The sequence below is a fragment of the Tupaia chinensis genome, unplaced genomic scaffold (genome assembly GCF_000334495.1).
Source record: "Tupaia chinensis unplaced genomic scaffold, TupChi_1.0 Scaffold000548_1, whole genome shotgun sequence".
Lineage (NCBI taxonomy): Eukaryota > Metazoa > Chordata > Mammalia > Scandentia > Tupaiidae > Tupaia > Tupaia belangeri.
Genome location: NW_006160060.1, coordinates 1,108,420 through 1,109,734, shown reverse-complemented (window position 1 = coordinate 1,109,734; position 1,315 = coordinate 1,108,420).

Below are 1,315 nucleotides of genomic sequence, written 5' to 3'. Positions count from 1 at the left end.
AGGGCGCCGCGCGGGCCGGCTGGGCCCCGACCAGGGCTCCGCGCAGGGCGTCCGGGCACTGACCCCACCACGGCTCCACGTGGGGCATCTGGGCACTGACCAGGGCTCCGCGTGGGGCGTCCGGGCACTGACCCCACCACAGCTCCACACAGGGGCGTCCGGGCACTGACCAGGGCTCCGCGTGGGGCGTCCGGGCACTGACCCCACCACAGCTCCACACAGGGGCATCCGGGCACTGACCAGGGCTCCGCGCGGGGCGTCCGGGCACAGACCCCACCACGGCTCCGCGCAGGGCGTCCGGGCACTGACCAGGGCTCCGTGGGCACAGACCCCACCACGGCTCCACGTAGAGCGTCCGGGTACTGACCAGGGCTCCGCGTGGGGCATCCGGGCACAGACCCCACCACAGCTCCATGCAGGGCGTCTGGGCACAGACCCCACCACGGCTCCACGTAGAGCGTCCGGGTACTGACCAGGGCTCCGCGTGGGGCATCCGGGCACAGACCCCACCACAGCTCCATGCAGGGCGTCCAGGCACTGACGCCACCAGGACGACTGGCCAGGCCCGGCTTCGGTGGCAGCAGTGGGTGGTGGGCTGGGCCAGGACGATGACCTGCTCCCCAGCCCCAGCCCACCCAGAGTTGCCCTCCTCCAGCTCCTGCCTTCCCTGGACTCTCCCTTCACCTCCTTCCTGCTGGGGCTGCCCGGACCTGAGCAAGCCCAGAGCCCGCTGCTGGGGAGTGGGGGTGCACAGAACCTGGGGTCCAGCCCCGCCCCTGCCAAGCTGGCTTGACCTGCAGTGAGTTGAGCAAGGTCAGGGCACACAACACCCGGCCAGTTCAAGCTAACCCATGGGTGCGATCAAACGCCTCCCCAAGCACCAGCGGGCGGCACCTGGGGTAACCCCACTGAAAGCAGGGCAGCGACAGCACCTGGTCTTGGCACACTGGGCCCCAGCAGCGGGCAGACAGAGCAAGGGGCTGTCAGAGCGGGCAGCGGCCCCAAGGGCCACAGACATAATGGACACAGGACGCGGGGTCGGATTACACTGAGCTCCTGCAGCAGCCTTCGGGAGCCTCCCGTGGTGACTCCAACGGACGTCACACTCCAGAGTGGTGATGCTCAGAGAAGTGGAGAGATGGAGGAGAGCGGGAGCAGGCCGAGTGCGGACCGGCCAGCAGAGCGCCTCCACGTGCCTCTGCGCCTGCTGGCTCACCCCGGGACAGACACCGACACCTGGGGGCTGACAGCAGGAGGCCTGGGGGCCTGGGGGAACCTCTGCATCTTAGTTTCTCTGTTAAAGCTTAAAGCTGCT